Source organism: Somniosus microcephalus, chromosome 5 (assembly GCF_052327205.1).
Source record: "Somniosus microcephalus isolate GS21.2 chromosome 5, FLI_Smic_1.0, whole genome shotgun sequence".
Taxonomy (NCBI): domain Eukaryota; kingdom Metazoa; phylum Chordata; class Chondrichthyes; order Squaliformes; family Somniosidae; genus Somniosus; species Somniosus microcephalus.
In genome coordinates, this window is record NC_140991.1 from 246,419,860 (window position 1) to 246,443,818 (window position 23,959).

A 23,959-nucleotide genomic window follows, 5' to 3' on the forward strand; every position below is an offset into this window, starting at 1 on the left:
TTGTGAGCCACACATCAGTGTTCCCCGACACACTGATAACTGCTCCCTCCTAGCTGAGAATGCTGGAAACAATGAGTCACCATGTGCTGGCCATCCCTTCACAGTGATGTCATAAACTTCTGACAATGTAGGGTCATTGCGTGTTTCTCTTTCAATGAGGGAGCTGGTCACTGGTAGCTGCTCAACTATTGTTGTGTGAAATACCTCTGCTGAGTCAACTGTTGTAGTTCTCTCTGAGGTCGGCAGTGGTAAACGTGACAAACCATCGGCGTTGCCATGTTGCTTGGTCCCCTTGTATTCAATGTCATACAGGTGAGCCCCGAAGAAGAGTGACCATCGCTGTAGCCGTTGTGCCGTCATCACTGGAACGCCCTTCCTTGGGTTGAAGATTGAAACGAGAGGCTGGTGGTCAGTTAACAGTGTAAACTGTTGACCATACAAGTAGTGGTTGAATTTCTTGACTCCCCACACAAGGCTGAGGGCCTCTCGGTCAATCTGTGCATAATTGCGTTCGGCTGTCGTCAATGATCTTGAAGCAAAGGCTATTGGTCTCTCTGAGCCGTCTGGGAACTTATGTGACAACACGGCACCAATGCCATAGGGTGAAGCATCACATGCCAGTCGAATAGGTAAGGATGGGTCAAAGTGAGCTAGCACCTCTTCTGAAGTAATGAGTCTTTTACTCTCTTGAAAAGCTTGTTCACAGCTGTCACTCCACTTCCATTGTGACCCTGTCTGTAGCAGTGCATTTAGTGGATGTAACACTGTGGATAGGTTGGGCAAGAACTTGTGATAGTAGTTCACCAGTCCAAGATATGATCTCAACTGAGACACATTTTCAGGTGTTGGTGCATTAATCACAGCTTCAATCTTGTGTGGAGACTTGTGTAAACCGTCCTTGTCAATCACATGTCCACAGTATGAGATTTCCTTTTTGAAAAACTCACACTTGTCTCGGTTCGCTCGGAGCCCATACTCCGTAACCTGATGAGCACCTGTTCGAGGTTGGAAAGGTGGTCGTTGTCATTCTTGCCAGTAATGATGATGTCATCAAGATAACACTGAGTACCTGGGATCCCCTGCAGGACTTGGTCCATTGCCCTTTGCCAAATTGCAGGAGCTGATGCTATTCCGAATACCAGCCGATTGTACTGGTAAAGGCCTTTGTGCGTATTTATTGTCAGGTACTTCTTTGATGCATCATCAATTTCCATTTGGAGATAGGCCTGGGCCAAGTCAATCTTTGTGAAGCGTTCCCCTCTTGATAGGGAAGCAAAGATGTCCTCAATGCGAGGCAATGGGTACTGTACTGTGTGGAGGACCGGGTTAACAGTCACTTTAAAGTCTCCACAGATGCGCACTTTTCTTGGCTTTCCTGGTTTTGTGCTGGAGGTTTTCTTCATCACTGGAACTATAGGTGTGGCCCATTCACTCCAATCCACCTTGGACAGGACCCCTAACTGCTCCAAGTTCTCCAGCTCTGCTTCTACTGAAGGGCGAATTGCATAAGGCACTGGTCTGGCCTTATGGAACTTTGGATTTGCGTTCTCCTCAATCTTAATTTTTGCTTTCATGCCCTTAAGTGTTCCTATTCCCTTCTTGAACACTTCCTGAGAGTCAGAGAGTATTTGTGACAGTCTCTCAGGAGTGGCGTTGCTGTCCTCCTTTGCCGACACAAACAGTGCTTGGATGGTGTGCCAATCCAACTGTATTTTCCTGAGCCATTCGCGTCCCAGCAATGGTGGTCCTCCATTTTCCACTACATAGAGGTTCAATTGCGGTATTTTTTTTTCTTTGTATGTCGCTGTCACTTTTATTTTACCTTTGGGGCACACTCTTTGTCCTGTGTATGTCTTTAACAGTACTTTAGTTGGCCTTAGCGGTATGTGTGAAAACAGTCATTTGTAGTCATGTACAGAGATCACTGTTAAAGCTGAGCCTGTGTCCAACTCCATTTTCAGCCTAACTCCTGCCACTTCTGGAGTAACCCATATTATTCTGTGATCCTCTGTTTCTTTCACATTGTGTAGTTTTAGACAAGCCAGATCCTCTTCCTCTGAGTCTGTGTCACTTTTTCCTTTATCTGAACTGTCTCCAGTCACGTAGTGTACCTTCTTGTATCTATCTTTGAAAGGTTTCTGGTTTTCACCTTCTTGTATCTATCTTTGAAAGGTTTCTTGTTTTCAGTCATTTGGTGTGCCTTTTTGCTCTGTATTGTATCAGTTTTCTGCTTCTTTGCTTTGCAAACTCTTTCAATGTGCCCTCGTTTGCCACATTGTCTGCAATCTTTGTCTTTAAACCAACAGTCAGTGTGGTCATGTGACATTTTACCACAGCGATAGCACTTCTTTTCTTGTTTCAGTGATATTTTGTTAGTGGAATATTCCAGGGATTTTTGTTGAATTTCTAAAGCGCCACGTGCTGCTGCTTCCATTGAAATTGCAATACTTAGAGCCTTCTCCAAGGTGAGATCTTTTTCAGACAGGAGCTTCTTTTGTGTGCTTTCACTTTGCATACCACACACAAATCTGTCTCTCAATGCGTCTGATAAGCCCACTCCAAATTGGCAATGTTCTGATAATTTGCACAACTTTGCCAAATATTCAGAAATGCTTTCATTTTTGCTCTGGTTCCGTTCATGGAATTTAAATCTTTCGGCTATGAGCAGTGGTCTGGGGCTTAAATGGTCTTGGAGTGTGTCCACTATTTGTTTGAATGTTTTGTTTGCTGGCTTTTCAAGGGTTAATAAACTACGTAGTAGCCCGTATGTCTTTGCGCCCATAACACTCAGCAAAACAGTGGCTTTCTTTTCTACCTCCACTCCGTTAGCCTCACAGTACAACTCCACTCTTTCAATGTAAGTTGCCCAGTCTTCAATGCTGCTATCAAATGCTGCAATAGTGCCAATCATCGCCATTTTTTTTTCCAAACCCATTTTTCTTTCTTTACTAGTTAGCTAGCGTCATGCAAGTCCTGTGCACTTTTCACTTGACTTACGTATCCCCTGCCTAGCTTAGCAAGTGTGCTCCGTTTTCTCTACCTTCTCGCTCCTTTCTTCCAAATTTCGGTATCCTCTGGATGCGATGCCAGAATAGGAAAATGTAGGTTCATAATTCTCGTCAACAATTTGTTGTGTTTGTACCACTATACACAACTACATAAAATAATAAAGCAGCAGAGGCTGAGAGTAACTTCAAGTGATCTTTACTGGGTAACTGGAACTTTGGCACTGACTGTACAAATCGATACGCATCTGTTATATACGCTCACAACTAAGGATATACATCCGCAATACAAAGTAGTCCCTTCAATGTTGTATACATTACACCCCTGATATCCCAACCTTCACTTAAATGGAAATTCACAAGCTGCAGTCCGGCAATTTCCCTTCTTGTGGTGACTGGGAGTTCCACTCTATGCCAGAAGCACCTGATCACAGAATCAATGCAGTAAGTATGCCTGTAGTTTAAGTTATGATAAGTTGGTGTCCCACTACACTATAGGTGTAACTAATGTACTGGGTTTCAGTTTTCACAGAAAACCAAAATCAAATTGTGCACTTCAATCCCCAAAACACTGGTTTAAAAAATAAAGAAAAACTGCAATTGATAAAGAAAGTGGACTCGAGTAATAAAAATGGAATTTAACTTTCTCAACCAATTTAGCAGTGGCCTTGGTCAAACACCGGTTTTTAAACAGCAAGTTGTTTTTGGGTTATCTTTTTTGTGCAGCTGTGCATCAGCTTTTGCAAATGTTCTCATTCTGCACAATTTACAGGGATGGTTCTGCACCTGCAACACAAATATGACCATGCAACCACCCTGAACCTCCAGCTTCAAAGTCTTTCAAACAACCCCGGAGTTATTCAAAAAACAATTAGATGTTTTGGTAGGAACGTTAATATACAAAAGGATAGCCATCAATGAGAGTGTTAACGGATTAGAGGAATGGCTTCAATTTTTGAATTATAGGCCCTGAATTTGCGATCGGCAGCGTAACTAATGAGTTGAAGGGATTTAAAAAGGTAGCGATATATATTTTAGTTATATGCCAGATATACATTTGATCAAACATCTTTCATAACTGTGTAATAATAATACTGCATTTGTTAGCTATACAGTTCTTACCTACACAGTATTAGATTAGATGCTCCATTATTTGAACCCCAATAAAAAATGTTTCTATAAACCAGTAGGTTTTTATATTGTAATTTTTTTTTTTAATTTGTTCGTGGGTTGTGGGCGTCACTGGCCAGGCCAGCATTTATTGCCCATCCCTAACTGCCCTTGAGAAAGTGTTGGTGAGCCGCCTTCTTGAACCACTGCAGTCTGTGTGGTGAAGGTATTCCCACAGTGCTGACTTTGTCGCAGCGGTTTGGTACAACGGAGTGGCTTGCTCGGCCAGTTCAGAGGGCAGTTAAGAATCAACCACATTGCTGTGAATCTGGAGTCACATGTAGGCCAGACCGGGTAAGGATGGCAGATTTCCTTCCCTAAAGGACATTAGTGAACCAGATGGGTTTTTACAACAATCCAGCAGTTTCATGGTTACCATTACTGATATTAGCTTTTTATTCCAGATTTATTGTTGAGAAATAATCGGCACACAAAAACTTTGCCCTTAAACCAACATATCTAATCTATAGAGTGCTATTGCTGGTGTTTACTGTGCAAAATTTCTGGGTTCAAAAACTCATCGGGAAAGATTACATGAAAAGAGCTTTGTGTCTGGCCAGTAAATTTTTTAATCAGGAAATGCTGGAAACACACAGCAGTCAGCAGCCACCAACTAAAACAATTTTCTCATCCCCCCTCCCCAAACACTGTGCAACAGGCTCCTGTGTCTGATTACACCAGCCGTAAAAATTTTCAGTGTAATTAATGCACAGTAGGTGGGCAATTAGCCCAACTTTTCACCAGCATGTTGATTTCAATGGGTAGGTGAAATATGCAGCGACGCTGATGCAGAGTCAGAACTTGACAGATCGTAAGTTCGGGATTTAGTGCATGCGCGTGTGGTCAATTTCAAAGGCAATATGACGGCATACCCTCAGAATATGCCATCATACCGATTGCGAATTCAGGGCCAATGTAGTGGAGGAATAGACTTCAATAAGAGAGTTAAAATACAAAAAGAATGAGCTTCGATGGTACGGTTAATATACTACTGAGATACTTCAATGAGAGTTGTTGGGCCGTATTTTGCGACATCCACGGGTGCGTACAAGGTGTGTACGCACCCGTAGGGGCTACGCAAGTTCCGGGTTTAGGTGTGCGAAGCACATGCGCGAAAACCCGGAACTTGCGATCTGTCAAGAATCATCTTGGCAGATCCTCCACATCCCCGGAAGATGGGCCTCTGTGGATGGAGAGTTGCGCTATTTGCCCAACTTCCGCCAGCTGAATGCCTGTGAAATTCTTACACCTGGTAAAAGCAGGCGTAAGGCCTGCTTTTACCAGCATAAGTGTTTTAATAAATAGAAAAATAAAATTTTATCACTCATTTACACATTAAAAACCCTGTCCAATAAGCTAAGTTTATTTTTAGCCCCGTTAAAACATTTATATTTGTTTAAAATATTTAATTAAATGGCATTTTAATTAATTTTAAATATGTCATTAAAAAAAAAAATTATTTCATGTGTTCGTGTATTTTTTAAGTGATCCCCATTCATACTTATGGGGTTTCCGCAGGTATGGTGTTTCCGAACGTACGGAATTCCCATAAGTATGAATGGGGATTCCCTTCTTTTATTGGTTGGGCCGGCCCACGTGATCCCAGGGGCGCTTGCGAACCGCGTGCGCCCCTGGGATACGTGGGCCTCTGCCCGCGCGGACCCGGAGAGGCCCAGGATCGCAAGCCTCCATACCTCCCGGGCCGGTAACAAGGAGGGTAGATGAGGGTAGTGCGTTTGATGTAGTGTATATGGACTTTAGCAAGGCTTTTGATAAGTTTCCACATGGCGGACTGGTCACGAAGTTAAAAGCCCATGGGATCCAGGGCAAAGTGTCAAGTTGGATTCAAAACTGGCTCAGAGACAGGAAGCAGAGGGTAATGGTCGACAGGTGTTTTTGTGACTGGAAGGCTGTTTCCAGTGGGGTTCCGCAGGGCTCAGTACTAGGTCCCTTGCTTTTTGTGGTATCTATCAACGATCTTGACTTGAATATAGGGGGTATGATTAAGAAGTTTGCAGATGATACTAAAATCGGCTGTGTAGTTGATACTGAAGAAGGAAGCTGTAGACTGCAGGACGATATCAATAAATTGGTCAGGTGGGCAGAACAGTGGCAAATGGAATTCAATCCGGAGAAGTGTGAGGTAATGCATTTGGGGAGCGCTAACAAGGAAAGGGAATACACTTTAAATGGTAGGACACTGAGAAGTGTAGAGGAACAAAGGGACCTTGGAGTGCAGGTCCACAGATCCCTGAAGGTAGCAGGCCAAGGAGATAAGGTGGTTACGAAGGCATACGGAATGCTTGCCTTTATTAGCCGTGGCATAAATAGATAGCTTCGGGAGATACAGTAGTGTTGTCACCTGGTGTATCACAGCTCACAAGTGAGCATCAGCAGATGGTGGAGACAGGGACAGCAGTGGAGAGTCCTCGTCAGAGGCCGCAGGGCGCTCCCAGCTCTGCTCAGCTGTCTGTGGACCCTGTGCCTCCGGGTCCATCCAGAAAGAGAGCAGTGCTAGAACTCCAAGAACAGGTGCAGGAGTCTCTGGCAGGTTTTGTCTCCAGGGTTACTGCGAGTGTGGAGAGGATGGAGGAGTCCATGTCCAACACGAGCAGTGCCTTTGTGGAGGCAATGGTGCATGAACGAACCACCGCGGAAAGGATGGCAACCTTCGTGGAAAGGCTGGCTACAGCCATGGAGGAAATAAGTCACCAAAGTCCGGAAAACATGGTGAATGTTCAGAATAGACTGACATCTCTGGAGGAGCGATGGACAGCTATTGAGCAGAGAAACCAGAGCTTCATGGAAGTCCTTTTGAGTAGGACTGCTAGTGCAGATACGGGTCCTCATGGCCCCCTTGATGTGCAGCAAGGTGCTGTCAAGCCACTTGCTAGCACTGAAGTGGGGTGGATTCATGAGATGGATGTTGGTGGCAGGTAACGCGGAAGTGGGAGCTCCTCTCCAAACGCTCACACTCCCTTGCCACTGAGTAGCCCTCGGTCAGAGCCCCACCAGAGCCCTCACCCAACTGAGGTGGGCTTCTCAGCCCCTGCACAGACGCAGGAGGAGCAGACTGTTGCCGAGCCCTCACAGGCTCGCAAACCCAGAAGACGCCCGCCAACGGTGTCGAAGCAGGCGCAGCATAAGTGAGCAAGGTGCCTCCACATCTGCTGAAGCCACAGGGGAGGCACCACATAGAAGCACGCGTAAGAGGAAGATAAAGCACAATTAGTCACAAGGGTAGTCACTTGGGTGTTTTGTCTTTAATTTTTGACATTGCCATCACTTCTGTTTAATCCATTCACAAAAGGATGACAAACAGTTGAAGTTCTGGCCTATGTGATCTCAGAAATGGAAGTTCCACATTAAGAGCTCAGGATGACTTGCATTTGTAATGATGGTGGTGAGAGTGATCGGAACCCACAGGTTCTTGTATATTGTGTATGGTGTGTTAAGAAGGTGCCAGCCACATTTGTTTGATTCATTTACTTAAGTGAATCTGGCAAAGATTAGTGCATCCTTTGCATCACGGGCAGCAATGTGCTCACGTGCTGCTGGAACTGGCGCATCTGCCTCCGCAAGGTCTTCCTCCTCCTCCTCATCTGAGGAGTCTATGCACTGAGCCACTTGTTCCTCAGGCAGCTGCAAGCCATGATACTGTGTGATGCTGTGTAGTGCACAGCAGACCATGACAATTCTGGAGACCCTGGCTGCTGAATACTGTAGGGCTCCACCTGATCTGTCAAGGCATCTGAATTGCATCTTCAGCAAGCCGATGGTTTGCTCGATGATGGATCTGGTTGAAATGTGGCTGGCATTGTAGCGCTCCTCAGCTTCGTTCGATGGCCTCCTCAACGGCGTCATCAGCCACATCTTCAGGGGATAGCCCTCGTCTCCAAGTAGCCACCCGGGAAGCTGGTCTGGCGGACTGAAGAGCGGAGGCACACTAGACTGCCTCAGGATGAACGAGTCATGACAACTGCCGGGGTACTTCGCGCAAACATGCAAAATGTCCTTCCTGTGGTTACACACCTGCTGCACGTTGAGGGAGTGGAAGCCCTTGCAGTTGACAAAAACAGCTGGGTTGTGATGGGGTGCCCTAAGGGCCACATGTGTGCAGTCTACGACGCTCTGCACCCTTGGCAAGCCTGCCATATTTGCAAAGCCAACCGCACGCGCAGTTACACTTGCTTGACCCGTCAAGAAGTGGATGTAATTGTGCACCTTGGCAAAGGGGGCATTGGTTACCTGCGTGATGCAAGTGTGTGGCGCCGACTGGAAAATGCCGCTGATGTCTGCTGACGAGCCCTGGAAGGACCCTGAAGCAAAAAAATTGAGGGCAGTGGTGACTTTGACAGCCACTGGTAAGGGGTGTCCACCCGCTCCTCTGGGCTCCAGGTGTTGGTGCAGCATTGCGCAGATGTTACCGACTACCTCTCGCGAAAGTCTCAGCGTCCTTTGGCACTGCTGTTCAGTCATGTTGAGGAAGGTCATCCTCGGCCTGTAAACCCTGTGTTGTGGGTATCTCCTGTGGCGACGTGCAGGACTGCGCTGATGCCCTCTGCCCTGTGCAGCATCAGGTGGATGAGGAGGAGGTTGGCGCTCCTGGTGCTGGTGCTGCTGTTGTGCCTGGTTCTGCTACTGCCGTGGCTGTTCGTCCTCCGAAACTGAGGACCAGGATGAAAGGAAATAAATGGTTCCCATGCTGCTGATAGATATCTCCGTTGAAGAAGCGCTCAGTCAATGTGGGGAGAGGGTTTTCCCAGGAGGTCACAGTGGAGATCGATCTCGGCTTCACCGCTTCCAAGATCAGTAGACCTGCAAAATGTTTTCCAAGACCTGAAAAAACAAAGTTCTGCCACCTGCAACTGATCCTTGTTGAGAGCTCCGTTTTTATGCTGGAACTGCAGCTGTCACAAAGGCAGCCACTTGTGAACCCGGCACAATTAGCTGGCATGGTTTGTGAATCGCATGGAACATGCAGAAAAAGTTGTAAAATGTAAAACGACTGTCAAAATGGCTTTATCCAGGCAGTAAACAAGCAGTTAACTGCCTTAAGTGCCTATCCCGCCACTTGGGACCCCTGGGGAACACCACTGTATACCTTCCTCCCGTCCGAAAAATAACCGTTCACTACTCTCTTTCCTGTCACTTAGCCAATTCCATATCCATGCTGCCAATGTCCCTTTTATTCCATGGGCATCAACTTTTCTGGAAAGCCTATTATGTGGCACTTTATCAAGCGCCTTTTGGAAGTTCATGTACACCACATCAACCCTCTGTTACCTCATCAAAAAACTCAATCAAATTACTTAAACACAATTTGCATGTTACAACTATGTGCTGGCTTTCCTCAATTAATCCATACTTGTCAAAGTTACTGTTAATTTTGTCCCGGATTATCGTTTCTAAAAGCTTTCCCACCACCGAGGTTAAACTGACTGGCCTGTAGTTGCTGGGTTTATCCTTACACCCTTTTTTGAACAAGGGTGTAACATTTGCAATTCTCCAGTCCTCTGGAACCACCCCCGTATCCAAATAGGATTGGAAGATGATGGCCAGTACCTACGCAATTTCCACCTTTACTTCCATCAGCATCCTGGGATGCATCCCATCCGGTTCTGGTGACTTATCTACTTTAAGTACAGCCAGTCTTTCTAGTACCTCCTCATCAATTTTTAACCAATCCAGTATCTCAACTACCTCCTCTTTCACTATGACTTTGGCAGCATCTTCTTCCTTGGTAAAGACAGATGCAAAGTATTAATTTAGTACCTCAGCCATGCCCTCTGCCGGCCTGCATAGGTCTCCATTTTGCTCCCTAATTGGCCCCACCTTTCCTCTTACTACCCGTTTACTATTTATATGTCTATAGAAGACTTTTTATATATATTAGCTGCCAATCTATTCTCATACTCTCTCTTTGCCCCTTTTATTTCCTTTTTTACTTCCCCTCTGAACTTTCTATATTCAGCCTGGTTATAACTTGCATTCTCAACCTGACATCTGTCATACACCCCCTTTTTCTGCTTCATCTTACTCTCTATCTCTTCCGTCATTCAGGGAGCTCTGGCTTTGGTTGCCCTACCGTTCCCCCTCGTGGGAATGTACCTCGATTGTAACCGAACCATCTCCTCTTAAAAGGCAGCCCATTGTTCAATTACAGTTTTGCCTGCCAATCTTTGATTCCAATTCACCCAGGCCAGATCCATCCTCAACCCACTGAAATTGGCTTTCTTCTAATTAAGTATTTTTACTCTAGATTGCTCCCTGTCCATAGCTAGTCTAAATCTTATGATACTTTGATCACTGTTCCCTAAATGTTCTCCTACTGAAACTTGCTCTATTGACCCACCTCATTCCCCAGAACCAGATCCAGCAAATCCTCCTTCCTCATTGGGCCGGAAAAGTACTGATCAAGAAAGTTCTCCTGAACACACTTCAGAAATTCTTCCCCCTCTCTGCCCTTTACACTATTACTATCCCAGTCTATATTAGGATAGTTGAAGTCCCCGCCCCCTTATCACTACTCTATAGTTCTCGCACCTCTCTGTAATTTCCCTGCACATTTGCTCCTCTATATCCTTCCCACTAGTAGGTCGCCTATAGAATACACCTAGCGGTGTAATGGTACCTCTATTGTTTCTCAACTCTAACCAAATAGGTTCTGTCCTTGACCCTTCCAGGACATTCTCTCTCTCCAGCACTGTAATATTCTCCTTAATCAATACTGCCACCCCACCTTCTTTCTTTCCTTTCCTTTTTGCCTGAACACCTTATGGGGGAAAAGGTCGGTAGCTTACCACCATCTGCAGGCGCTAACGGGGCACTGATGCAGTAGCGCCATGGCGAGGTGAATCCAGCCCCCCCCCCATTCCGCCGCCGGTACAAGGTACCGCCAGTGACTTCAACGCCAGGCAGTTTATGACGTCAGTGATCGTGCAACGCTCACTGGGCACCTGATCTGGAAAATTCATTGTCGCCACTTACCTTAGCACCTCGACCAGACAGTGACAGGGAGAGCTGGTGTGCAGCTGCATGAAGCCGGCTCCAGCAACATTATTAAAGGCATCAGCATTAATCACTCACAGCTGTCAGGGCAGGTTAGTTTCAGTGGTTTCTTGTCAGTTTCACCCAGTGGAACAGTTTGTATGAGTAATTTCAAGCTTCTTTTGTGTCAGCAGTCTTCTGGCAAGTGCAAATTAGCTACATTTATTGCTCAAAGATTCAAACTGCTACACTTGGTAACATTAATGGGGGCTGTACTGCCGTGCCACCTCGCCCTCCAGGATCTACGACAGAGGAAGCGTAGGCAGCGAGAAATATGGGAACATGTGCGCAGAGGGATGAGGAGGGACATCAGGCTCTCACAAGGAGGCCTTACCCTCCGAGGGTATTCCGACAGCACTTCTCCTACCTCCAATGAAGCGAGGAGCAGTGTATTAGATGGCTCCACCTCACCAAGGTGGTGGTCACAGAACACTGCCACCTCCTCCAAACAGACCTCCAGCCTCACACCAGGATGACTTAAACCCCAGATCCCTTTTGCTCACCACATGCCCATCATATCATCCCTGTGTCATGCCATATCACAGTGTCCTCCTGGGCACAAAGGTGAAATGAGAGAGACCACAAAATATTGCAAACTCCATTACTAAATTTATGCATAAGCATATCACACATATCACATTCATTCTAATAACTAATGACCTTTGTGCCTGCCATAGTTGAATAGCTGTCATTGTGTGTAAGGCATGAGATGTGGGTGTGAGTGTTGGTAGGTAGAGATTGTTGGTGGGTGAGTGTTGGGGGTCTGGTGCTTTGGGCAGTGTGTGAAGCTTGTGGTACAGATGGTGGTACAGGAAACTCTCTTTTAACTGGCAAAATTCAGGAGTAGCTTCAGGTAAGTTTTACTTCATATTAGTGGCAGTTCCTGGATCTGTGGCTGTGTAACTGGGGTTCGTGCACTTGTTGCTAAGCAACAGGGATGCTTGGTCTGTGGCCGGAGTTCCTGCACATGTTGCTAAGCAACAGGGAAGCCTGGATTTGTTGCTGTGTACGGAGCTCTCGTACCTTTTAAACGATACCTCTCTGTAATCCGGACTTTTTGATAAACCAGCACCATGCCGGTCCCATTGGTGCCGGATAATAAAGAGTTTCCTGTATGTAGCATTTGTTGAAGCATTCAATCACCCTGACCACCCGACTAAGGTGGATCTGCCATGAGCACACCTGCTTCAGTCCTTCGGCACCTTCTCCTTGTTGTGCTTCTACTTGCTGAGGCAGCTGCACAGCCAGCAATGCTGAAAATGAGGTGCTGCAGTATCAATGAACCTGCCCTTTAAGTACTGGGAAAAGCCTGTGGCAATGATAGTTGCGATTAGGCTGCACCCGATATTGGTCCACCCTTTCAGTGTAACGCCACTGAGCTAGGCCTTTAAGACTTGATTTAGCACCCCAATCATTTCTTTGAGCAGTGAGAATGAATTTTGCATGCAGTCTAAAGAATTAACGCCTGCCGCTAATTCTCAAACTTTTCTAAACATACTGCTCATTCCTGGGCTATAATGAATTTCTAGCTCGTTATCCAGGAATATTTAGTACCCAATCCTGCCCTTTTTTGAACCAGGTCTCCGTTATCGCCACGACATCATATTCCCATGTGTCTATTTGCACCTGCAGCTCACCAACTTTATTGACCACGTTTCATGCATTTACATACATGCACCATAATAACAACAACAACTTGTATTTATATAGCGCCTTTAACGTAGTAAAATGTCCCAAGGTGCTTCACAGGAGTATTAAAATACAAAAAAACCCTTTCAACCTATATTAGACCTTGTGGCCTAGAAATTCAGTTCTGACGCTATTGCGGCGCTAAAGTCGGGCGCTCGTCAAATTTAGCGCCCGCCGGAAAGTGCAGGCGAGCTCGCCGAAATTCAGTAGATTTGGCCAACTTTTTGGCCGAGCGCTGCACAAGGCGTTGGAACCCTGTGTTCAGGCGCTAATCCGGCGATGCAGCCTAATAACGCCGATTCCGGGCGCAGCGCAGGTGCGATCATGTGGTGAGTGTCAGCAGACACCCTGACGCCGGCCAGCTCTTAAAGGGGGAAGGGTCAACTTTGACTGCAGCCACGCCCTGCATGCTGTAGCCCTGCAACTAGGCCTCAGGAGTGGTTGTGTGGCATATCAACGCCTGGAGGACATGGAGAGGGCCCGTGAAAGAGCCGAACGCTTCTCTGAGCATGCGCTGGGTGTGCTCCTTCATGGGGTGCGCAAAAGAAGGCGGGTCGTTTGCCCGGCTAGTGGCAGGAAGGCTCCCAGGAGCCAGTTCAGGGAGGCCTGGACCAAAATTGCCCGGAGGGTCTCCTCCAGCTCAGATGTTCCCAGGAGTGCGGACCAGTGCCGCAAGAAATACAACGACCTATGTCGGCTGGTCAAGGTGAGTACCCTTTCCAATGTCCCCCTCATCCTTGCATGTGCACCTCCCATTAGGGCCAAAGGGACATCCAAGGTCTAATGGCCAGCCCTGCTGCCGCTGCAATGGCACTTGCATGTTAATCAAGAGCTCTTTCTGCACTTACCACACTGTGCAAGCTATTCCACCATGGGAGGCCTCACACAGAGCTACAGGGCACCACACTGTGCAAGCTATTCCACCATGGGAGGCCTCACACAGAGCTACAGGGCACCACACTGTGCAAGCTATTCCACCATGGGAGGCCTCACACAGAGCTACAGGGCACCACACTGTGCAAGCTATTCCACCATGGGAGGCCTCACACAGAGCTACAGGGCACCACACTGTGCAAGCTATTCCACCATGGCAGGCCTCACACACAGCTACAGGGCACCATACTGTGCAAGCTATTCCACCATGGCAGGCCTCACACACAGCTACAGGGCACCACACTGTACTTAGACGCCCTCCTTTCTCTTGCAGGCCAAGCTGGCGAGGAACGCCAGGAGCCTCCGTGTCACTGGTGGAGGCCCTCGCGAGTTCCAGGAGCTGACGCCTCTGGAAGAGAGGGTGGCCCGACTGCTGCGGCACCCGGTGATTGGGCCTGTGGCGATCGGCGACGCCGACCCTATACTGGAGCCCACTGGTAAGGACAGGACCGGCTGCACCTCTATCCTTGCCCTCGCGCATCAGATCTACATCCTTCCCCAGTGGCCGATAAATGCGCATAATGCACCAGTGCGGCCTCCCTCGCTGTCGGCCTGTCCTCACTCTAAAGCTACACTTGTGCCTTCCTGCTTTCAGCTGGTGAGGAGGAGGTGCTCCCTGAAGCCCACACAGCCAGGCCCTCGGAGGAGGAGGACGTGGAGGAGCAGCAGGAAGGCGCCACCTCGGGGGAACCCTCCTCCGCTCCAGGACATGCCAATGAAGGGGATACGTCTGGCGTGCCGGAGAGCCAGGGGGAGGCGGGGGAGGGGAGCCCCGAACCTGGTCCCAGTGGCATGGACGCCCGCGGCAAGGCTCCGGCGGCACGCGACCCCTCTGCCCAGAGGGGGGAGGCGCCCTCCAGTCCGGACTCGGACGTCGCCCAGGAGGTGCGCCTCCTGGACGAGATGTCGGCGGCGTCGGAGCGCCGCCACGTGGAAATCATGGAGGTGCTGGCACAGATGCCTCAGGCCATCGAAAGCCTCTCTCAAAGTGTGGTGGCTTTCGGCCAAGCCCAGGCCAGGGGCCTCGAGGTTTTCGCTGCAGCGCATGCCAGGGGGGTGGAGCTCCTTGTGGCAGCGCATGAGAGGGGGGTCGAGCAACTCGAGGCAGCGCAGCACGCCAGTCGCCAGCTGAGAGGTGCTGTCCAGACAATGGGACTGCAGATGCGGGGACATGCCGGCGCAGTTGGGGCACTGACTTCTGCGACCCTCGCACTGGCAGGGAGGCGTCGCCAGGCCAGGCGCCGCCCTGCTGCCGCACACCGGTCTGGCCACCCACAGTTTGGCGCGCTTGCTCCCCGGCCAGGCCGCCCGAGTGCACGTGTGTCTGGCGACCAGCGCGCGCCTGGCATCACCCACCTTGTACCCATTGGTGCAGGCGAGCCTGCCACTCCCCCAGCCACGGTGCAAGGAGCTGCTGCAGCCACTGAAGAGGGCCACCCACAGCTGCAGCAGCCACCAGCCGGCCCCTCCCGGGCCCGCCCTCGTGTAGGCCGACCCCCAAGGGCATCTGGCGAGACGCCTTGTCGCCCTGAGGATCCTTCCCCCAGCCTCGGCACAGCCTCACGGCCCAGCTTGAGGCGCAGCAGCAGGACGGGCCGGGGCAAAAGACGCCTGTCCACACACTCGCCCTCTCGCCACACCCAATAGAGTGTGTTCACCGAGGGTTTGGGTGATGCGGGGGCTTCTGTTCTGGGGGGCATTATGTGTTTTTGTTTTATGGGGGTCTTTGTGTTGTTGGGGGGGCTTGTTTTTGTTAGGCCAGTGACGAGGCCATTTGGATGCTGATGTTATGTTAGTCCTCCCCAGGTTTTGGGAGTGACAGAAGTTTGTTACTGTTTTTTGGGGGTCTTCTCTGTTTTGCTCTTCCATGTGGGAAGGGCCCTGAGGTTTTCAAATAAAGATGTTTATTTATTCACCATGTGCAGGTGTCATGTTTCAAGTGGTTGTTGGGTTAACCGGCTGAGGGCTTGCGAAGCGGCTGCGTTCAGTGGGCCAGGCCATTCCCTGACAGGGGGCCTAGAAGTGTCGAGCAATAAGCCCCCGGCGGACGGCCCTTGGACCTTGTCGCTCCCTCCTGGCCTGGTGCTGCTCCTCCTCAGGGTCCTCCTGCTCGTCCTCCTGAGGTGGTGGCCCAATGTCAGGTGGCAGTGCCTGAGTCCTGCGGATAGCCAGGTTGTGGAGCATGCAGCAGACCACGACGAACTGGGAGACTCTATCCGGCGAATACTGAAGAGACCCGCCCGAACGATCCAGGCAACGGAACCGTTGCTTGAGGACGCCTATCGTTTGCTCTATTAGGTTCCTTGTGGCTTGATGGCTTTCGTTGTATGCCAGCTCCGCTGGGGTCCTGGGCGCGCGGAGCGGGGTCATAAGCCATGTGCACAAAGGGTGCCCTTGTCCCCGAGAAGCCATCCCCTTGGTTGAGGCTGTGCCTGGAACATGTCAGCCACAGTAGTCTGTCGCAGGATAAAGGCATCGTGGATGCTTCCTGGGAAGCGGGCATTGACAGCTAGGATGCGCTGCCTGTGGTCACACACCAGCTGCACATTTAGGGAATGGTAGCCCTTCCGGTTGCGGTCTTGCTCGGCATTGCGGATAGGTGGCCGCATAGCCACATGCGTGCAGTCAATGGCGCCCTGCACCATGGGGAAGGCCGCGATCCTGGCAAATCCGAATGCACGCTGCTCCTGCTTGTGTTGGGTCATGGGGAAGGAGATGAATTGGTGGCTCCTCGCGAAAAGTGCTTCGGTGACCTGTCGGATGCAGCGATGCGCGGCGAACTGGGAGATGGTCGCGATGTCCCCAGCAGCGGCTTGGAAGGAGCCGCTTGCATAAAAGCTGAGAGCCACCGTGACCTTCACTTCCACCGAGAGAGACGCCCTGGACATGAGCTGTGGCTGCAAATCTGCATGAAGCCGCTGGCAGATCTCTTCAACCACCTCCCTTCTGAAGCGCAGCCTCTTAACACAATGCGCCGCAGTCATGGTGAGATATGAGACCTGCTCCCGGTATTGCCTGACTGGGTAAGGCCTACGTTGGCGACGCCTAATGGCCCCTCTGCGTCTAGGCATGCCTGGCCCTCTCTCAAAGCGTCTGCGAGCCCTTCGCACAAAATGTAGCAACTGAGGGTTGGCCCCCCATGCAGCCCCCATTACAAAGTTCCAAACAGCAAAATCACAAGGATGCAAATGTCAAAGCACTGGCTAGAAGCCAAAAAGACCTCTCCTATGGTGTACGAAATCAGTAATCTCTGTGCCTTGCTCTCTGTGCAGAAATCCAAACCAGTCAAGTCATTGCAGCGAAATGGCTAGCTTTTATGGGTGAGTGGATGTGCCCTTTAATTAGCGCTCCCCGAATCCCACAGGGCCTCTGTTGAGTTCCATTTCACAGTTCTTAGTAGCGCCACGCCAACATCGGCCGGGCGCCACTGAATTTCCGGTTTGGGGCGCACAAACGGCGTTGCACGACGGAATGACGTCATAAGATGCGCGCGCAGCTGACCGGGCGCTAACACTTTGCGCCGGCGCTAAAGCCCAGCTGAATTTCGGCATAGGCGCAGATCCGGCGGTGCCCGGGCGCTAAGTGGATAGCGCCGGAAATCTGGCGCTAACGTCTGGCGCAAACAGCTGAATTTCTAGGCCTGTATTCTCTCTTAGTCTGACCCCACCTAATACCATATTATTTCTTACTCTAGTGCTGTCTGTCTCTCCCAATCCTTTGTGCACCTTGCTTCTCCTTTCTAATGCCACATCCTGGTGCCCATCCCCCTGCTAAATTAGTTTAAACCCTCCCCAACAGCACTAGTTAACCCCCACCTTCCCCACCCCCCCCCCACCCCCACCCCGCGAGGACATTGGTCCCAGCTCTGTTGAGGTGCAACCCTGTAGGAACTTCAAAGATCATATATTGTAACATTCCACAAACAAGTGCACAACAGGCTTTTAATAAACTAAAAAAAGGCTTTCCCGCACTTCTGAATGCTGCCAGGAGACAATAAGGACTTTGTGTCTATGGTCCAAGCTGCCTTTGGGTGCTCAGGAATTTAACACCATTCCAAGTCTGGGATTAATGTGCATGAGACAGCGCTTGCTGTCACAGACCATGTGGATCACAAAGGATTTCCCATCACGTGTTTCGGCACTGCTACTCCGAACTACACAATACGACATGACCTTGGTAAAAGACCTTGAAACCGTTGCTGTGAGACTGTTAGAAACATTTTCCATTTTTCCAAACATATGTAAATACAACTTTGATTAAATCCAGCTTTAATGCTATAATGTCCTGCAGAATGCAATTTTCAAAACTGTTGGTCTCACTAGAGCACTTTTGTTAAAGACTGCCTATTGGGAAAAAAATCAGTGAGGTAATCTTGAATAAAAAATATTTGTACCAATCAATTTGTCTGTTAAGTCACTTGTTTCCCTGACTATTCCTGAAAAATACAGCCTCACTAGGTTCTGACCATGTACCTAAACCATCAGCTACAAGTGCAGGAATAACTGCTTAAGAGTGGGCACATAGGCCCATTAATTGCTAGAGGAGCAAACGGGGCGGGGGAACCAGCAGAGCAGTAGTACATAAAAAGAAAGACTTGCATTTAGATAGTGCCTTTCACAACCTCAGGACATCCCAAAGTGCTTTACAGTGACTTTTGAAGTGTAGAGAGCAGACCTGAGCGGCAGAAAGAGGAGGAGCAGCGGCATTAATACAGCGGGAGAGAAGACCTCGGGCAGAGCAGACCTGAGCGGCAACGGTGCATTCAAATTCAAAAGCAACAAAAAAATCAAGGAGTGACATCACAGGACAGCAGGTAGGTGATTGGTTGGTGAGTATTACCTTTGTCTTTTTCTCTCTACGTTAGGACAGTGGGTTAGCCAAGAAGTTTAGTTAATAGTCTAAAGATAGAGGCATGGTAGTGCACCTCAGTCCCGTGGAATGCACATCTTCTGCCATGTGGGAACTCCAGGACGCTACTCTTGTCCTGGACAACCATATGTGCAGGAAGTGTCATCAGCTGGAGGAGCTCAAGCTTCGTGGACAGCACATTTCAGGAGGTGGTCACCCCACAGCTTAAGAGTGTGCAGGCAGAGAGGGAAAGGGTGACCGCCAGACGGAAAAAGAGGGCCAGGCAAGTAGTGCAGGAGTCCCGTGAGTGCATCTCGCTCTCTAACCGATATGAATACTGGTGAGGGCGATGGTTCCTCTGGGGAGTACAGCCAGAGCCAAGGCCACAGCACCACAGGTGACTCAGCTGTACGGGGGTGGTGGGGGCGGTGTTAAACATAGAGATAGGAACAGGAGTAGGCCATTCGGCCCTTCGAGCCTGCTCCGCCATTCAATGAGATCATGGCTGATCTTCGTCTGAGATCATAGCTGATCTTACCAGTTCAGTACCCCGTCCCCGCCTTTTCTCCGTAACCCTTAATCCCCTTAGCCTTCAGAAATATATCCAATTCTCTCTTGAAAATATTTATTGAATTAGCCTTCGCAGCCCTCCGTGGCAGGGAATTCCACAGGCTCACCACTCTTTGAGTGAAGAAATTCTTCCTCATCTCTGTTTTAAATGATTTGCCCGCTATTTTTAGACTGTGGCCCCTGGTTCTGTGCTCCCCGGCCATTGGAAACATTCTCTCTGAATTCAGCCTGTCCAGGCCTGCCATAATTTTATATGTTTCGATGAGATCCCCTCTCAATCTTCTAAACTCCAGTGAGTACAAGCCCAAACTATTTAATCTCTCTTCGTAGGTCATTCCCGCCATTCCAGGTATCAGCCTGGTGAATCGCCGTTGCACTCTTTCCATGGCAAGAACATCCTTCCGCAGATGGGGCGACCAAAACTGTACACAATACTCCAGATGCGGTCTCACCAGCACCTTGTACAGCTGTAGTAAGGTATCCCTATTCCTATACTCGAACCCCCTTGATATGAAGGCCAACATACCATTTGCCTTCTTAATCGCCTGTTGCACCTGCATGCTCTCCTTCAGTGACTGGTGCACAAGAACACCCAGGTCCCTCTGCACTTCCCCATCTCCCAATCTATTGCCGTTTAGATAATAATCTACCCTCCTGTTTTTACCCCCAAAGTGGATAACCTCGCATTTATCCACATTATAGTGCATCTGCCACGTATCCGCCCATTCCCCCAACCTGTCCAAATCGCACTGTAGCCTCCTGACATCCTCATCAGAGCCCACCCCTCCTCCTAGTTTAGTGTCGTCAGCGAATTTGGAAATATTGCATCCAATTCCCTGATCCAGATCATTTATATATATTGTGAACAGCTGGGGTCCCAGGACAGATCCTTGCGGCACCCCGCTGGTCACTGCCTGCCACTCCGAAAACGAGCCGTTTATTCCAACTCTCTGTTTTCTATCCGCCAGCCAGTTCTCTATCCACGTTAATACTTTGCCCCCAATCCCATGAGCCTTAATTTTGCATGATAATCTTTTGTGTGGAACCTTATCGAAGGCTTTCTGGAAGTCAAGGTACACCACATCCACTGGCTCTCCCCCATCTATTTTACCAGTTACTTCCTCAAAAAATTCCAGCAGATTAGTCAAACACGATTTACCCTTTGTAAATCCATGTTGACTCTGTCCGATCCTTTCCCCATTTGTCAAGTGCTCCGCTATTTTATCCTTAATAATGGACTCTAGCATTCTGCCCACAACCGATGTAAGGCTTACTGGTCTATAATTCCCTGCTTTCTCTCTACCCCCCTTTTTAAATATTGGGGTAACATTAGCTACCCTCCAATCCACGGGTACTGTTCCCGAGTCAATGGAGTTCCAGAAGATGATCCTTAGAGCATCTGCTATCTCCAGGGCCACCTCCTTAAGTACCCTAGGATGTAGTTTATCAGGCCCCGGGGATTTGTCGGCCTTCAGTCCCCTCAACTTACCCAGCACCATATCCCTAGAGATACAAATTTCTGTCAGCTCCTCCCTCTCATTAGTCCCTATGTTTGCCGATATTCCTGGGAGGTTATTTGTGTCCTCCTTTGTGAATACAGAACCAAAGTATGAGTTTAATTGGTCTGCCATTTCCTTATTCTCCATTATATATTCTCCCGAATCGGACTGCAAGGGACCGACTTGGGATTTTACCAGTCTTTTCCTCCTGATATACCGATAAAAGCTTTTGCAGTCTGTCTTTATGTTTGCTGCAAGTTTACTTTCGTATTCTATTTTCCCCTTCCTGATTAATCCCTTTGTCCTCTTTTGCTGTATCTTGTACTGCCCCCAATCTTCCGGTCTGGTGCTTTTTTTTGCCAGTTGATATGCCCTTTTTTTTTATTTTATGCTGTCCCTAATTTCCCTCGTTATCCACGGTTGAGTCACCTTTTTAGGTTTATTTTTGTGCCAAACCGGTATAAACATGTTCTGGAATTCTTCCATTCTATCTTTGAATGCTTGCCATTGTCTATCCACTGTCAATCCCCCCAGAAACACCACCCAATCAATCTTACCCAATTCCCGTCTCATACCCTCGTAATTCCCTTTATTTAAGTTCTGGACCTTAGTCTCTGATTCAATTTCCTCACTCTCCATCTCGACTGAGAGCTCGATCATATTATGATCGCTCTGACCCAAGGGGCCTCGTACAAGAAGATTGCTGATAAGTCCCTTCTCATTGCACAATACCCAGTCTAAAATGGCCTGATCTCGAGTCGGCTCCTCGACATATTGGTCCAGATAACCGTCCCGAAAACATTCCAGGAATTCCTCCTCCTCAGAATTTTTACTAGTTTGGGTAGTCCAATCAATATGTAAATTAAAGTCACCCATGATGACAGCTGTGCTCTTATCGCACGCTTCTCTAATTTCCCTTTTTATGCCTTCCCTCACCTCCATATTACTATTTGGAGGCCTATATATCACACCCACTAACGTTTTCCTCCCCTTGCTATTTCTCATTTCTACCCATACAGATTCCGTTTCCTCCGAGTTAATATCCTTCCTTTCCATTGCATTAATCCCCTCCTTTACCAGCAATGCTACCCCACCTCCCCTACCTTTTTGCCGATCCTTCCTAAATATTGTATATCCCTGGATGTTAAGTTCCCAGCCTTGCCCACCCTGCAGCCACGTTTCTGTAATCCCAATCAAATCATACTTGTTTACCTCTATTTCCACAACTAATTCATCCACCTTGTTCCTAATGCTTCTAGCATTAAGATACAAAGCCTTCAGGCTTGCTTTTTTCACACTCTCATTATGAATTAGTTTGGCCCTTTGTGTTTCTCTCCTTTGCTTATTGCTTCTCACCTTTCTACCATCTATTTCTGACTTCATATGACTTCCCTCTTTTCCACTACCTAGGTTCCCATCCCCCTGCCAAATTAGTTTAAATCCTCCCGAACCGCCCTAGAAAATATTACCCCGAGGACATCGGCTCCCTCACAGTTCAGGTGTAGACCGTCCCCTTGGTACAGGTCACTCCTCCCCAAGAACTGGTTCCAATGCCTCAGGAATTTAAATCCCTCTCCCTTGCACCACTGCTCAAGCCACGTATTTAGCTTATCTATCTTACTCTCTCTAAACTTATTAGCTCGTGGCACTGGTAGCAATCCAGAGATTACTACCTTTGAGGTCCTACTTTTCAATTTAGCTCCTAACTCCCTAAATTCAGCTTGTAGGACCTCCTCCCTCTTTTTACCTACATCGTTGGTACCTACATGTACCACGACAACTGGCTGATCCCCCTCCCCCTTCAGAATGCTCTGCACCCGCTCCGAGACATCCTTGACCCTTGCACCAGGGAGGCAACATACCATCTTGGAATCTCGGTCTCGGCCACAGAAACTCCTGTCTATCCCCCTTACAATTGAATCCCCTATCACTATAGCCCTATCCCTCTTTTTCCCGCCCTTCTGTGCAGCAGAGCCAGTCATGGTGCCCTGAACCTGGCTGCTGGTGCCTTCCCCTGATAAGTCATCTCCCCCAACAGTACCCAAAACGGTAAACCTGTTTTGGAGGGAGATGACCGCAGGTGACTCCTGCACTACCTTCCTGCCTTTACCCTGCCTTTTGGTCACCCATTTACTGTCTGAGCTAGCCTTTACCTGCGGTGTGACCAACTCACTGAATGTGCTATCCACAAGATCCTCAGCATCGCGTATGCTCCAGAGTGAGTCCATTCGCAGCTCCAGCGCCGCCATGCGGTCCGCTAGAAGCTGCAGCTGGACACACTTCCTGCACACATAGTTGTCAGGGACAGTGTCCCTGATTTCCCACATGGCACAGGAGGAGCATGACACGGGTCTGAGCTGCCCTTCCATGACTTAACCCTTACAAGACCCTTTTATTTACTACGATTTAGCTTAATTATTGAATTCTACTTAGAATAAGTTTGTGAAAGTACTCACCAACCAGTCACCTACCTGTTTTGTGGTGTTGTATTTTCACTGCCGCCTCCTGTCCTGGAACCTTTTCCACCTAGGTTAGGCTCCTGAAATAAAATAAATTGAACCTACCTTTTCAACTTCCCCTAACCCCTAAAAGGTTAGAGGAGGTGGAAGGGTGGGAGACACTACACTGTAGTGTTTCGGGTTTAGCAACAGCTCCACTTATATAAGAGTTACTGGCCTCCTGCTCTCCTGACTGCACCAGCTGTGAAAGAAAAAGCCCGCGAAAGGTGAGCTTTTAAACTCACCAGTTACTGGCCTCCTGCTCTCCCGACTGCACCAGCTCTCTCCTGGAACCTGGATTGGTCGGTGCCTCTGACTGCTCCCTCTCAAGCCTTTAAGCTCTCCCGCCTCGGGCTGCTCCCGCGCAGGTCCGCTGCTTCTCCGGTCTCGGGGCTGTGGGCCTCTCTGCTCTGCTGTTGATTTGGTCCCGCCTCTGCTGAACCCGCCGGTTTTAAGTGCCGCCGGTCGCGCTGCTGCTCTCCCACAGGTCCAAGCTCTCTGACCTCGCCTCTGCTGAACCCGCCGGTTTTAAGTGCCGCCGGTCGCGCTGCTGCTCTCCCACAGGTCCAAGCTCTCTGACCTCGCCTCTGCTGAACCCGCCGGTTTTAAGTGCCGCCGGTCGCGCTGCTGCTCTCCCACAGGTCCAAGCTCTCTGACCTCGCCTCTGCTGAAACCGCCGGTTTTAAGTGCCGCCGGT

At 49.0% G+C, this 23,959-nt stretch overlaps 1 protein-coding gene across 2 annotated transcripts in view; it reads right to left on the reverse strand.

Moving 5' to 3' along the window:
* The window catches only part of elovl2 (ELOVL fatty acid elongase 2), a 307,754-nt gene that overhangs the window by 206,713 nt on the left and 77,082 nt on the right, over window positions 1-23,959 (reverse strand). Inside the window, exon 1 of one of the 2 annotated variants that reach the window (XM_085988800.1) lies at window positions 23,508-23,606. The exons of the other annotated variant lie outside the window; for it this stretch is intronic. The gene's annotated coding sequence lies outside the window, so the exon portion shown is untranslated. Of the gene's footprint in view, window positions 1-23,507; window positions 23,607-23,959 lie in introns of those variants that run through there. 2 annotated transcript variants of the gene reach the window in all.